General features: G+C 36.8%; 1 protein-coding gene across 1 annotated transcript in view; it reads left to right on the top strand.

Annotated features, from left to right (window-relative positions):
* The window catches only part of LOC108137761, an 89,333-nt gene that overhangs the window by 19,079 nt on the left and 53,862 nt on the right, over positions 1-16,392 (top strand). Inside the window, exons 3-4 of the mRNA XM_041709471.1 lie at positions 1,260-1,438; positions 1,498-1,725. The gene's annotated coding sequence lies outside the window, so the exon portion shown is untranslated. The remainder of the gene's footprint in view (positions 1-1,259; positions 1,439-1,497; positions 1,726-16,392) is intronic.

Below are 16,392 nucleotides of genomic sequence, written 5' to 3'. Positions count from 1 at the left end.
CAGCGTCACTTGTCACATTCACGTTGACTCTTTTGACACGTCGACAAATTGTCAACAACGTTGCCAGCGAAGAAACCGAGGGAACCAACAAAAACTAAGAAAAATGATCCAAAAATGCCGGCCACACTGGAATGCCTCCTGAGGGCTGTATGTGATTGTGGGTGTGGGTGTTGGTGTGGATCCTGATGGTCCTGGTGACTCTGATGATTCTGGTGTTCCTGATGTTCCTGGTGACTCCAGTTGGTTGGTGGTGCTGCCTCTGGAACAGCGGACTCCTCTATTAGCAGGCCGCTGGCATTTTCACGCTTTCGTTTTATGCGGCTCAGTGGATTTCTGTCGCACTTAACGGCATCAGTGGCGGTGACACTGGCCATGATGCTCCCTTTTCCCCATTTTCCCATTTTCGACCCTCCCCCACCCCCAATTTTCACCACACCAGCGCCGACTTTCCACACATTTATCAACGCCTCGCACAGCAAAGTCCAGAGCAGGAACTCTGGTTATGGCCATGGTCAGTTCGCAGTTCTCAGGCCGCTCTCCAAGCATTTTGCTGAAAAATGCAATTCAGCACGATTTGCATTTTAGGAGCCATATTCCAACTCCCTCACATCTGATTGGAGTGGAGCTAAAGTCCTTGCAACAGCCCGAACAGCGAGATCGTCTGTGAAACGTACATTAAGTCTATAGTACAAATTAAACTGCTGATTTTTGAAACATAATGATAGTTACTTGGGTTTTCGAAAAAGCTTTAGTAATGCACCCAAATAAACAAAACGCAGTAATAAATTGTCAGTATAAGAGGACCATATTTTGTTTGTCATTGTTCCTAAATTTGAGGTAGTTTTAACAATTCTTTTAGTAATTCTTTTTATTTTTTGCAAAATTATAATTATATTATTAGATAACATACTTTAGGCGTTGTTTAATGTTCTTATTTTAATTTATCAGTAATTAAAAAACTATTTATTCTCCTAAAACAGATTTAAATCATTTAAATTTTGAAAAATAAAGTTTTTAATGAATTAATGAATGCCAAAAACAGCGTCTAAAACACAATATGTATTCAATTTTCTTTCGATAATTTTTAAAAGCATTTGAGTAAACATAATACATTTATTGTTGCTTTTTAAAATTATTGCATATTAAAGAAACTACAATTTAGCTCTTATTTTGTGTGCATATAAAAGTGTACATTTTAATTAACAAATTTACTGCCCAGTTGATGAATTGATTTGAACCTTTCTATTCCTATTTTCTAGATGAGGGAAAACCCATTGGACTTCGAACGTAACTCTTATTCTGCACCGATCGCTCCAGACAGTTGAAATTACGGGCATTTCCGGAAGCTTTGGCAAATAATTAAGACTCCGTTTTAGACGGGAGCTACCATATATTATCCGTGGCGATTTCGTGCCGGCACATCAATCAAAGTAAATGTGTGAGTGTGGACTGGGGGCGGCAATTTCCATGCGAATGTGTTTCAAGTGCCTTTTTCAGTTATAAATTTCCACACACACATCCTGGCGTCACAACGAAGGACACGGGGGCACCGAATGCATTCCGCTCACGGCAATGGGGAAAGTGTCAAGTTAATGCCAGCAGCAATGGCAACAACAACAACAACAACAACTACCAGGACAAACCACCCACCACCCCCCAGCCCCCAACTTTTTCTACCCCTTCACCTAATGACTGCGTTGACGGCGTCATTTGCCTGGCGAAAAGGTAAGAGAAATCACAAGCCAAAAATCACCGAAACGAAAAAGTCTCAACTGCGAAAATGCCCTTTAAAGATACTTTTAAATGAACATCAAATGTGTTCCTTCAGGATTCTTACATATTACAATCTTATCTCTTTTAATATAATAGTTTAGGCTATAAACAATAAGCTAAATGCAAATTTGGTTAGATAATGTGCTTATTTACTTATTACTTATTTTGTATGAATTTCTTAAAACCCTATGGGAATATTATTTTTAAGTTGTGATATTTTTATAACTTCAACAGACGGTAAAGTCTTCTTCTGATTAATAATAGTTTGCTCAATATTAATAAAGCCACAGCAAGGGCTTGCAAATGAGAAACTATAACTAACGCAGCTTCAAAACAATGTGTTTAGTTTAAGAATGAATGAAATACTTTAGTGATCTGCGGTATTGCAAATAGAAACCCTATCGGTTCTTAGTTTTTCTCAACCACTCAAGTCCAATAAACCCCAAATGCCAAGAACCCACACATTATTTAAGCACTTGACAAAATGTCTGAGCGATTTGGGAAATAACAAGATGCAATGCTTTTGTGCCTCCCTTGATTGCAATGGCAATTCGCTCAGTGTAGACCAAGTTATAATGATGCCACTTGGCTGACTGCCGTTGATGTTCCTGCTGTTGTCGTTTAGCTGTGAAGCTGGGAAGTTGGGTAACTGTGAAGCTGGGAAACTGTGAAGCTGGTAAGGCGATGCCAACATTTTGGACGCTCTTTGGACTTCTGACTCTTCAGACAAGTCGACGGGACTCAAGCTGACAATGATATGTGCCCGGTTCTGCAAGGTGAAGGTGATGGGCAAATCTGGCGGAGTGGAGCGGAAATATTGCTGACAGTTGTGGCATATTATCATACGGCAGTGTCCTTGCTTAGAAGCTTCAAGTCCCGACTGCGAGTCCTTCCACATTAGCCGTCGCGTGCTCTGCAATCGCTCGACATTTGTCGCATGCCATGACAGATGCACTGTTCAAGACCCAAGCCAAGTTCCACTTTAGAATTCAGGACGGGTTTTTCAACTTTTCATACGTTTTATTGAACCGCATAAATGTATATATTATTTTAAAAATAATTACATTGTTTCTCACATTCAAATAACCAAGAATCGTTAAAAAATATCAGTCTTATTTAAATGCACCAACATTAATCAATATACATATATGTATTAAAACACTTTCAATACATAGCTGTATTAATTATGTTATTGCTTAACAAATACAAAAAAGTTTAAAAATAGTTTAGACTTCAAAACTGATTATAAAAATCAATTGAGGTGCTCAAAATGGTATAAAAACAAAATTATCGATTCAGATTCGATTAGGCAAAGGATCAAAATAAATTATCAAACCTTTGAATATATATTTTATTCAAATGTTGTGGAAATTTGAACCATAGGGGTTATAAAAAAGCTCGGTTAAAATATATATTTATATAGCTTATATGCTTTAGCATTTGCTTATCAATTTTGCATTGCCTAATATATTTTACAAGCGTATGTTAATATATAGATTTTATACGAATTCATTAAAGTCAAATTAATCTAATCCGAAGCAGTAAAGCTGCAGAGCCCATTTTAAAAGATGTACTTTCAACCATTTAACACAACTCCATCTAATTCTTGTGAATTTCTCTGCCATGGTGACGCATGGCACATAAAGTTGAAACAGGTTCGAGGAAATCTGCGGTCATAACTCTTCGCTCCATAAGCCAGTTGTTAGAACATAATTTTCTTGCATTTATCCCCTCTCCGAATGACGTCATTATGGGGGCGCATATGGCGCAAAAACTGCGAGGTCGCAGGGGGTGGCAATGGGGGGGATGGCTATACAGCACAATACAGCACAGTACAACACAGTACAGCACCCAAGGACGCATTAAAAGCCAATAACAACATCCGTGATGAGCATGAAATTAATTTACAGAAAGCACTTGATGGGCTTATTGACAGACGCGGGCATCGCACATTTATAGCTGGCCATGTTTGCTCTAAAACTGTTGTGCCAGACTGTGAAAAAGGGCGGGGGAGTTGCAGGGGTATACTATATACATATATATATATATATATATATATAGGGACATAGAGGGATGCAACAATAAACAGACGCACACTTATTAATTAAAAGCATACATTAAGGCCGCACTCACCCACACAGACGCACGCACACACATGGAATAGCGCTTTATGTGCGGCCAGAACATAAACCCCATAAAATCCCTATACTACCGCCATCTACGACAGACCCTCACGTGCACTGAAAAAAAAAAATTTGGTGTCAGTACAAAGGAGAAGAAAATAACCTATAAAGATATATTATTTTTTTTCGATTCGATTCCTTTGAAACATAAAACGTTAATACTATATTTTTATGTCGATATTACTTGCTTTTTCTATTAACTATTTTCTATATCTATTTTGTCTTGAAATATTAAGTTTCGAAGGTTTTTCGCAGTACCTTCTTATAGCAACATTTGGTGAGCACATTGAATCGCCTTCTTGGCCTTTTCGGGGATCGGAATTGACTTTGGTTTTGGCTTTCGCTTTGGTTTTGGTTTTTGGGCTTGGAGCTCATAAAAATGGGCTTAGACCGCATCAGTGTGTGAGCATGATTGTTTATATGGGACACTATTAGGCGAGTTGAAAAGTTGACATTATTTTTCGTTTATATTTAATCATAATTTCAATTAAAATTGACTTTACGACAATGACGAAGTGAAGTGGCGAAGTGAAGGGAATGCATCGTAAAACTCCGAGTGTGATGACTAAGAAAATCTAATCGGGCGGAGTAACTGGTGTTTGCAGGGGGAAAAAGGACTAGCGGGGTCAGGGAGGGTTAAGCCATTAGATGCAGCTGTGCGGGTTAATGAGAGTGAAAATTTAATAGCTTATTACAAAATAGAGAGAAATAAACATAAAACTCTTTGGCGATGTGTCGTCAATACCGCCAAACTATAAGTAACGAGCAATGAGTTTATATATAAAGAAATACAAAAATTAATCGAGGTATTAATGAATAGTTGTATTTTTGGCAGCCTCTATTTCTTTATTTTTAATAGCAGTAATATGATTAAAAGTTAGATGTGTTATTCGACATTGTCTTTTTCATAAAATCAATAAAAAATAGCGGTAAAAAATTCATTAAAATTTATTATAGATAAAGAAACTATAGAAACTAGTTACTCACTCGATTACGAAATTAAAATATTTTAAAGCTGAACAGACGTCACATACAAATCAATTACTATAACTTCTAAAAGCAAAACGTTAAGTGTAATCTTTCACTTAACTATTGCAAGATGCAGTGAAGCCTTTTTCGATACGCACTTATGTTCGAAACCTTGCACTTTTCATTACGCAAATGTAAGGCTTTGATTAATCTACAATTGAGATAGCTTGTCCAATTGTGCATTCAAAGAGATATTTGCAGAAGTCAAACAATTGCCGCATTAATGAAAATTGAAAATAATTATCTGATTGTGAGACAGAGAGTCAGTCCACAGCACAGGAGCCAATATGCTGGATCAAAGGAGAATGCAAATCGACAGCTTTTCATGGCTGCTTTCATTTTATTTGCCAGCTTTATTTATTTTCTAATGATTTATTTATCTCTTACCCTTTGTGGCAGTATCTCTTTCTGTTTCCGATTCTATTTCTGTGTGCCGTGCCAGTGGCTGTATGTGTGATTCGACTTGCACACATGGCACGTACCGTACCGTTTCGTACCGGACAACATGCAACGAAATACAAATAAATATTTTCGCAACAGCTGCAGTTGAAAATATCCATGGGCCAAACTCGTGTATCTGTGCCATAAAAAGCGCCTCCTATTCATTCAAATGCATGCACTTGCTCGCTTGCTCCACCCCTGACAAAGATGAGCTCTGACCCCTGACCTCTGACCCCTCCAGTCCCCTGCTAATAGTGATAGACCAACCATCCAACCTTCCCATCCTGCGACCCTGCGGTCATTGCATTTGCGGGCAGTTCAATTAAATGCTCCTATTTCAATGGATGCGGGTGGCCCACTAACAAAAAAAATTGAAAGGTCGGATGAGAGGGTGGATGTTCAATGTTCGGCATGGGTAAAAAGGCATTTCTATCACTTCATATTTCTTTCTGTCAGGTGGTAGGCCAACCCCCTTACCCCCCCCTCCCCCTCCCCCGCCCACACTGGCTCAATTAATTTATTTGTTTATTGCATTTCATGCGCCATATTTAAATCATGGATTCCATGGAGTCGGTGGAAAGAGTCCGATATGGGCGCACAACACACTCAGATCGTTTATCATTATATGGCCTATTAATTACCAAATACCCTTTGCCAGTCTGCACCCCTCCTACACTCCTCATCGGGATTTAACTATGCTAAGGGGTATATTGAATCAATGGTGGAGTAGAAACCGAGTGGTAAATGAAGGATTCTTGTTTACGATCAGTGCAATCAGTATGTATGAAAACTTTAGAAATGAATAAACTTATTTCATAGACAATTTTTTTATTTTTTTACCTTACAATATAAATATTATTTTAATCTCTTTAAAACAAATTATGAACTAAACTAATACTCATAGTAAACTTTTTTCATAGATATTTGTTCATTTTCATTCTTTAAAAATATGAAATGCAATACTTATTATATTTTAATCTCTTAAAGACAAATTGCAAACTATACTTATACTCTTAATAAATTTATTAATCAGACTTCTGTTAATTTATATATATATACAAAATGTTTGGCTTGTAGAGATACTTATATTATTTTAATCTCTTAAAGACAAATTATAAATTGTACTTAAAATAAATTAACTATTAACTATTTGATATTAGTATAGCCAGAGATCTACAAGTTATTTGTTGCTTGTAAGCTTTAACCCGCATTCATTCATTTTTATAAATATTTATTTTGTTAAAATAAACCAAAATCAATTTTCTTCTTGCCCTCATTGTATCAAAACAATTTAAAAGTTTCAATACAAATTAATTAAAAGATAAGGCTTTGAATTTGAATATCAGCTTTTTGGGTGGAAAAATAAATAAAATGTCTGTGCTGGCTATGTGTTAAATGCATTTTGTGGCATTATATTTATTGTTTCGAAATTACTAGTTTTTTTGGGGCTTCTAACGGGTATCTGAGAGTCTCAATATTGACCATAAAGTTCTGTCATGTTTTCAAATTGCATTTGCACTTGTTTTTATGGCTTTGGCTGGGGTGCTGTTTCTGGTCCTTGGTCCTTAGTCCTTGGTCCTTGGTGCTGGATCTGATCTGGTTTTGACCATGCAATGCAGACGGACGAATGCAATGCAAGTGCAGCTGGCGCCATTCCGAGAGGTCCTGCAGAGAGAGAAAGAGAGATGGAGACGGAGATGGCTTCCCGATTGGCTGCTCCAGCTCCAGTTCCTGGCGTCGTGGCTGCTCCTGGCTGCTCCTGGTGCTCCTTCTCCTCCTCTCTAGATGTTGCTGTTGTGTCTGGCGCATTTCACATGATAAATGATGCAACAGACTAAACGTTGAAAATCGCTGCAACGAGTGCGCAATGCAGGAATGAGGGTGTATCCGCCCCTTTTGCAAGGTTGTGTGTGTGTGGAACTGGGCACCGGGAATGAAAAAGGACCTGGGATGGCGATGGTGATGCAATGGCCGCCTAATAAGCCAACACACCAGGGCGTGACAAAACAAACAAATTGATGGAATGCCAGGCATCATAAATAATGACTTGCGATCCCATGCAACAAAGGCCAATAATAAACTTGGATCCAGCGTCTGTCCTGTTTTATCCTGAAATATGTGGGAGAAATGCTGGCAGAGAGTTGGCCACTGCTTTTGTTCACTGCTAAACCTAAAATTCCACATCAGTGATTAAAAAGCACGTAAGACAACAAATAATCTCTACCGAAAGTGAAAGTCTATGTTGACAAAATATTTAAATATTTGCAAGCCTTTAAGAGACAAAAATATTTAGTTCGCCGATAGATTTAACAGAACTATTAACTATTTAAGTTTGAAAAAGCTTAATGTTTTGTAGATAAAATCTTTTAAGTAATTGTTTACTTGTAAGAATTGCTTAACCTTTTTCCTTGGTACCAAAAAATGAGTTTAGAAAAGACATTCAAAAAGTATTGTCTTACAAGTATTTAAAATGGATATATTTTCGTTGTATGAATATTAACATTTTCGGTACTTTTGCCTTCATTGCTATTAAAGTTTAAGTCGGAATTTCAGAACAATTTTTATGTCACGCCCAGTGCGACTGGCATAAAAAAGGCCTTAAGCCGGACCCATAAAAAATATATAGACCAGATGCCGGACAATGCTCTTCGACAATTTGACACATGATTGTTCACATTTCGGTTATCTTGCCATAACCCTGCCCCGAAACACCCCCAAATCCCCTGCCAATTTATAGGACGAGCGTAACGCGCACTTCCGGCTGCCTAAAAATAGATGCAACATTATTAAGAGCGAGCCCAGCATTTCCATAGTTGCGGTCAAAATATTAGTGAAAGTTTAGTTTTGATAAGTGTGTCTTGCAAATGAACTACACACTAAATAACATCATCCCTATACTTGTTATTTTTATTTCTATAGCGTAAAGTCTAGAACTGTAATCTGTAATTTTGATACTTTCGTGCTATTAATATAATACTCATCTTATTGAGAAATTTTTCATTCCCAATAGTTGGAAATTCTTTTAGTATTTATTTAAATGGAAAATATATATGTTTCTTAAAATGTCTTCTAATAATTTTGAAACTTTATAATGTGCACCTTTAAAATATATATATACAAGATAGTATAAAGTTAATCACTAAAACGTATGGTGTTACTACTAAATTTTGACTTTCTAAGTTGAAAATTTGATAGCTTGTCATTTTTTTTATTTGTTTAAATGTGTTGGGAACCTAAAGTTTTTATTCAGAAGTTCCACTAATAGTTTTCGAATATTTTTCCACTTCAATTAAGCCCCTACTATTTTGACCTCACTTGCAAATGAGTACTACATGTATGTATGTACTATAGATGACAATGGCGCGAAGAGAGTCCAAAAAATGTTCGAACGCATATTGTTAACAAAGGTCAGGCGCAGGGGCTGTGGGCGTGGCAGTATGAAATCGGATATGTGCACGCACACACACACACATTCTTGTTCATATGTTGCATACGACAAATTCCTTTCAACCAGCATACATATGCAAAATGTATAATTAACCATACACACATACACACTCTTTTCAGTAGGCGTGGGCGGTGGGCGTAAGGGGGCGGAAGGGATGTTGGGGGGGAGGGGCAGTGGGCGGGATGTGGGGTCACATCGAGTGGCAGGAACAAAAGAAGTACGATGAGCGGTGGAGCGGGGATGCGAAAATGCTACGGCCGTTTACACAGCCACCAGGGCACTTCGACCACGCTCCTTTCTGATCCTGCCACTCCTGGCCATCCTGGCCATCATGCCACTCCCCCACTCCGCCCCCACGCCCCCCTACTTTGGCCTCTCCAACCGGACATGGCCGGCAAGGCATTGAATATTTTGACTTTCCCAAATACTCTGCCAAAAGAGGCCAGTATTCGACTTTCTCAGCGCTAAAAGCGTAAGCTCAGTAATTGGGGCCCCTGGAAAGTTCTCAAAACCAAACAAAATGGGACTCATTTTGTTGTTTATATAATCGAAAGTACTCTTTGTTGAAATAGAAAATGAATAATTTGAAATTAGCTCTACGTGCTCTATAAAATTATAAATCTTATACTTTTCAAAAGATTAATGATACATAGTCTTATAATTTTGATTTAAGATTTTCTAGATTTATGTTTAAAATTTTAAACTGATTTAGAAAAACCATTTAATTTAATAGTTTCTTACTTTGAATTTTGGTTTAAGTCCTGCATATTTTGATTATAGATTTTATGGCTTTTGGTTTAAATATTAAAAGTAAAATCGTAAACATGTAAAGCTCAGCAAGAACACTGGAGTCGAGTCCCTGAAAATCAGAAAAATACAGTAGTCAGTCTGAAAACTTTATCAGAAATATATCCTTAGAGATTTGAAATCACTAAAATAGTGTCAAAAAGTAATATTTTTTAAAAAAACCTCGACTTTAATTTAAATTATTGTAATGAAACACCTTTTAGGGACTGATGAATGTATAATTTTGTTTATATCGAAGAAGTTCGCGATCATGTTCCAGCATTTTGAGAGCATCCAAATATAGTTTACTTTCATTCGGTTATTGCTCCCGTTCAAGTGTAACCTTTATGTGTGTGAGTGAGTGTGGCAATGGCAACAATGAAACGGGGAAAATGTTGCTCATTTTTTGTCGGTCCTTCCGTCCTTCCGTCCATCCGTCCAGGCACCGCCACTGCCGTTGCCACTCCCCTTAGAATATTTGCCCAGCCCATCGTCCTGGTGATGTTTGGTCCAGTGACTGCTCCTTTGGCCAATGTTGCCGCTGCTCTAGCTGTTGCTGCTGCTGTTGCTGTTGTTGCTGTTGCTGCTGTTGTTGCTGTTGCTGTTGAATGCTGTGGTCAGCATTGCTGCTGCTCCACCTGCTCCCCCGTTTTCACAAAAATATGGAAACATTTGGCACTAATTGCATGTGCTCAGCAGCAATGTTGCTGCCGTAGCTGTTGCTGCTGCTGCTGCTGTTGCTGCTGTTGCTGTTGCTGTTGCTGCTGTCGTGGAGCGACAGTTATGACAGCGGCAATGGAAAATGGAAGCGTCGGCGGCGGCTGCACAAAGCACAAAAGAAATTGCGCAAAAATCGTTGTAACAAAAGAACAGGACACGCACGCACACAAACACACACACACACACACACAAAAGGGACAATTGCAGGACATCATAAACGTAAGCCACACAGAAAAGAAAAAAACACCAACTTTGAATGCATTCAGAGCATCCGCTAGAATCATTATTGATTTAAAATCCATAAATATTAAAGAAAACATTAAGAAAACAAACATTTTAACGTAGGATTTCTAGAAAATTGTGTCTTTTACTCTTTGTTTTGTCAATTATAATGTGTTAACTTTTTATCAATTGAAGAACATTGACAATATTTAAAAACTTTCAAAACTTTGCGCCCTTTGTTTTTTATAAATTAAAAACTATAAGGTATGTCTACTGCCAGTGTAAAAGTGTTTGATTTGCATATTTAGTATTCAAATTCAAATACAATGTGTTTAATAAATGTATTTTTTTTGTTTTATAAACTTTAAAAATATTTTCCAAACATTATTTAAAACGTTAATAAGTTAAAGAAAAAATGACAAAGTAAATAAAAGAAAATCTTTATATCCAAAAGTATAGAAAATAGGGTTTTTATTAATAATAAATCTTTATTTATTTGATTTTAGTTCAAGCTTCTTAAAAAAATGTATTTCCTAACTTTTGTGCAAGAATAATACAAGTGTACCTTCTTGAATTAGTTTTTTAGAAATTAATTAATTAAATAAATTTTTTTATAAGTCAAATTAGAAAACTAAATTATTTTTCAATTAATAAGTTCATCGGCCTATTTCCTTTCTTAAACAAAACGTATTTTACAACGAATTTCTCTCAGTGCATCAAAGGGCGAGGCCAAAAATGTTGCAGAAAGAACCAAAGAATGAGCCAAAGAATGCGCGTGGCCCAAAATGGGTGAGATTGGTGGGGGGTCGTTCGCCTGTGAGAAGGTTCTCCTGTTGCTGATGTCCCATCCCGTTGGCTACTCCTTTCTAATAGTTGCTACACATACGCATAAAAGCCAACGACGCAGCAGCAACAGCAGTTCCTGAAAGCATGAAATGAGAAAAAAAACACAAAAAAAAAAAAAACGGTGGAATATCCGGTGGAAAACTGGGATATGAGATGGCAAGGGCATCCTTTTGAATGGCAATGACAAAGGCAACAATCCGCGGCATATGCACGTCCTGCAATTTCCAGGATATTTCTCTGACCATGGGCTTATTGGCCTTTTTCAATAAGAGTCCACATAGAGTGCAGGTAGAAAAGATGGCCAATTATGGACAAATTCCTGGCCAGGATGTTGGCCCAGACTCAAACATCATTTCACATCATTAGTGAAGCTTCTAGTCAGACAACCTATTGCATATTTTCAGCAGCTAAAAATGGCTTTACTTAAATCTGGGCCAATTAATTTTGTATCAATTTGTGGGACTTTTGAAGCATAAAATTTGTATTTTATATACAAATATAATATTTATTGAATTACCATCTACAAATCTGGTTTACAAATGAAATGTAAAGATTCTAGTATTACTCGCCTTAACCATTAAAAATATTCAAAAGGACATACGGTTCACCGAAACTTAACTAAAGAACTACAGGGAATATTAAGTGAATGAATAAGAATTTTAGATTTCTTATTTAAAAATGCAAATACAATACAAATAGATAAATAGATAGGTAGGTAAAGCTAACATTGTTTGTTAATTGAATGATAATGGCACATTGCTGGTGCTTTGTTTCCACCAATCTAATCGTCGATTGGATCGAGGAAGCATTCTAAGGACCTAAGGACCTATCCAACCGCCGTCTACAAAAAGCTTCCTGTGGCAGGGCACTCACCTGTGACCTGTAAGCCCGATCTAACCTCCTGTAACCTCCTGACCCTCGCATAAAATTGCTGGGTCCTAATTGGTTTCTGCGTTCGTGTGGAAGCGTCTCAAATGCTGCTCCTCGAGACAAAGTATTTTTGGCAAGAGCGTTCAGGACTCTGGCACTCTTTCTGCAAAAAGGGCAAACTCATTTTGGCCATGAATGAAGACATCAAGGGGAGAAAAGAGGCGACAATTTATTGAAGAGCAAACTCATTTGACTATAACTTATGATTGGATTATCGGTTTAGTATGGCATTTGACAGCAGCCAGCCATGTGTGTGTCAATGTGTGTGTGTGTGTGTGTGTGTGTGCGTGTGTGTGTGCGAGTATCTGTGTGAGTATATGTGTGGGCAGCTGTGTGTCTGTGATAAGACATATGTCTGTGCGCCTAAATGCAGGCTATGCAAACCAAGCGCCTCAGTGGGAAAGTCATAAATGCGCTGCAGACAAGCGGAAAGATGCTGGCTGACTGTCTCTTTCTCTCTCTATCTCTCCCTCTGGCTCTCTCTCTCCAACTGTCTCCGATTCTTTCTCCGCCTTTCTCCCCCTTGGCTTGCTCTTTTTGGCCAGCAATTCGTCTGGCTGGATGGCACTGAAAAAGATTTACTTAAATTGCCAACAAGCAATTAGCCAAACAATAAATTTTAGATTTTACAAGTATATAAATAATTAAAATATTATATGTGTTACAAGTAGGTCTCCATCAGTTTAAAATGCATTAGCATTAATCATTAACCAAAAATGTGAAAATCTTGTTAAGTTTCAATTTTTCAATTAAATGTTCAAATTTTAAATTGGATTTGTCACTAAACTTACAATCGATAGGTAATCACATTATTATTTTTAAGCCCCTTACAAACCCAAGATTTAAATGAAAGATTTGTAAAGCACTGTAGTCTAACTAGTATATATGCATTTAATTTATTATTTAAAATAATTAGTTAATACCTGCAAGTAACTTAATAACAAAACGTGCTTGTTAAGCATTTAAACAGCTGGCTTTATTTTTTTCGGTGTGCCTGCTTCTTCGCCTTTGTCTGGGTCTGAGTTTTGGGTTTTTTGGGTCTCGCTTTGGCTGCTTCATTTGGCTCTGGCAACATGCAACGTGCAACGTGCAACAGCAAGAGCAAGAGCAGTCAACGCGTTTGCTTTATGTCTATGCTCCAGCCTGCAGCCTGCAGCCTTCAGCATCCAGCCTCCAGACTCCAAACCAATCCCGACACCCATCCGTGCCACCCATGGCACCACCTTCAAGTTGCACCCCAGCCAGCAGCCCCCTTCCGAAATTCACCCCCTGCGCTTTGTGTGTGAGCCTGTTAGGGTCTGTTTTATTGCGCCATAAACACGCACTTAAGCACACACACAAAAACATAACCAAATACCAAAATATACACTAAGAAAAAATGCTGGAGGCCATTAAATCTATTCATTCTATGTACGTGATTTAGAACTATATATTATTAGTTATAATGCCAAAAAACAAACAAACACATTTATTTAAGTGGTTTTTCTATAAGACTCCTTTTTTAAGATTATTAAAAAAATATCTTTAAACAAAATGATTGGTTATGGTTTTTATTTAACCAAGTAAAAGATATATTACAAATTACACATTACAAAATCAGCAAGATGTTTTGCTGCATGCTTTTAAACATTCGAAAATGTTATAAAATATTTTCTATGATACCTTTATATTTGACTTACAACAAATATAATCTGTTAACCAATTTGTTATTGTTTTTTTTTTTTGTCGGTGTACAGATTCTTTTGCATGTATGGCCTAAGTAGTCGTAGTCCCTGTGTTCCCCTGCCGCCATCTAGTCATAACTTTCGGTTGCCTTTGGAAATGTGTAGCCGAGTGTAAAATTTTGATTTTCCAACCTACACAAACAAAGAAAGAAGACTTCAGAGAAGCAAATCAAAAAAAAAAAATAAATAAATAAATAAAAATAAATAAAAAATATTGGCGAGTGTGAGGAGCAACAGAGAGTCGGCCATTTGATAACGATTTCGAGCGATGCCCCCAAAACATCGGTAGACAAGCCAACAGCGCAAATCCCCAAAGAAATAAGACCTTTGAGAGTAATACAATGCTAATAAAAAAATTCATTGAACATTAACATTTTTATTTTATATTCGTTTCAAAGGTTACGGTTTATTATAACTTACATTTTGTCTATAACTTTATACTTTTATTCACTAATGTTTATAATAAGTTATAGTTCAAATTTAATTAAGAAAAGTTCGTAATCTTCTTAATCTATGGACACTGAAATAATAAGTCAAATAATTTGTTTATTTAATTTTTTCTTTTACCATTCAAAATTTTCTAAAAATATAAAATAAACTTAAAGAATTTTAAAGAAATTAAATTTAACAGTCGCCTACAATAATAATGTTGATATTTAATTTTTGGTAAACGTGTTCTAGTAAAATAATATAATAATGATATAATAAATATAATAAAATAATTCATATTATGTCCTTGTTATATTTGTTGTGCATACCTTAGCCACTTCGAAAGTTAATTTTGTATAATTAGTGGAATCTTCTCAAATGAACTCGCAATGCGTAAACTTATTTGCTTGTTTGTTTACGCAATAAATCTCATATTTAGGTGGTATTTCGGGTGTTAAATGTGTTTAGACTTGAGGATGCAGGAGGAGAAAGTTGAGAATATTATTTGGGATCTCTTATGCTCTTCAATCCAAAGTTGCTTTGGCAACAAGCGTTCATTTTCCCAGCGAGACTGAAGCATAATTCTCTGGGCTAATAATACGAGTGGGTCAAAGGACCTGGGGCTGTACGGTGCACTTCGCCGTAGCCCTAATGCATTTAGATGGGGCAAATGAGATGTCCTTGCTCCTGCTCCTGCTCCTTTTTGTAGGACGGCGTTGCCAAGTGTCGCGCCATAAGAGACGCAAAAATCTCGGCATAAACTAATTATGTCTGCTTTTTAGGCGCTCAGGCAGGCGAACACTAGCACGCACACACACGCACACACGCACACACATACACACATACACACACACGCACAGCCAAGTAAAGATATTGAATTTCCAAGTGAAATTTGCCTGCAGGCAAAGCCGCTGGCAGATTCAACAAGTTTTGGCTGAGCACATGAGTTTATCACCCCGCTTTATGTCCATTACATAATTTTATTTTATATTTTTTTTTTTTGTAAAAAATTAAGGGTATGTTTGAGGTTTTCGCCTTTATGTTTCAATCAAAAAGTGAAGTTATTGCCGTTGGCCAAACAATTGCTTTAAACAATAATTGCTTATCCTTCGGCTTTCCTTCGACTGTTAGCCAAGTTTAACATGGCGGTTATGTAACGCCGAACAGGACTCTGCCGTAATAACAGTCTATCCTGTCTCCCGCAAAGGAGAGCAAGGATAACAGCGCGAAAGAGAGCCAGTAAATAAGAGAGCCAGTAAATAAGGGAGCCAGTAAGTAAGGGAGCAAGGATACGCTCTTAGCCTAAGTATAACACTTTATAAATTTCTCTTCCCAACTGTCAAAGTTGCAAAAATTAAGTTCTTTTTTTTCCAAGGAAATCAATAAATCAAATAAATATATTATTTCAAAAAATGTTGTATATGTAAATCATCAATTAATATTAGAACCTTAATTTGCAAAATGAAAATTCGTTTAGTTGCGACACCAACCATTGCGTATAAGAGTAGCCTGCCACAAATCACAGGAGCATTTGATTAGCGTCAATTTCGCCTAACTCGACAATCAATTTCCATTTTCCGAACACTCTTTCCTCGATTTTCCCTTAAATTTTCTCTTTCGTAAGACAACGCAGGCGCACAGCTGAAACTGATTTTTATGGATTTTTATGGCAGTTAAAAAATTTCGGAGTTTTATGTCTTATGTTATATGCTTTTGAATAAAATAAAAAGATTTAAGCATGAAGGATTTTTACATTTAAAATATACTTAAAATTTTTTTTGTTTAATTCTTAGAAAATTAATTTATTTTGGTCACAATATTGTCTCTATGCTAAAAAAATTTTAAGTTGCATCATCTAGTC

This window comes from Drosophila elegans, unplaced genomic scaffold (genome assembly GCF_018152505.1).
Source record: "Drosophila elegans isolate 14027-0461.03 unplaced genomic scaffold, ASM1815250v1 contig_149, whole genome shotgun sequence".
Classification (NCBI taxonomy): Eukaryota; Metazoa; Arthropoda; class Insecta; order Diptera; family Drosophilidae; genus Drosophila; species Drosophila elegans.
Note: the sequence above shows the minus strand (reverse complement) of the source record. Positions and strands in the feature narration are given on the sequence as shown.